This window comes from Tigriopus californicus, chromosome 5, assembly GCF_007210705.1.
Source record: "Tigriopus californicus strain San Diego chromosome 5, Tcal_SD_v2.1, whole genome shotgun sequence".
Lineage (NCBI taxonomy): Eukaryota > Metazoa > Arthropoda > Copepoda > Harpacticoida > Harpacticidae > Tigriopus > Tigriopus californicus.
In genome coordinates, this window is record NC_081444.1 from 1,543,755 (window position 1) to 1,543,987 (window position 233).

The window sequence follows — 233 nt, forward strand, 5'->3', positions numbered from 1 at the left end:
ACCCCGATATAGTAACCTTTTAGGTGGAATTGTTTCGCATGATGGTGTACAAATTTGTGCTTTTTCTGAAAAAGAGTCAATATGTTGAGTTTCATCCGGAATTTAATCAAAAAAACTACATAAATCCATCGTTTCACGAAATTGCAAAAGAAGCAACAATATTATTCAAGGCAAAGAGTCAAAGTGCAGTTGATTAAATCGAGGCCGATTATTGGGATCGATTCCAGGCCTAT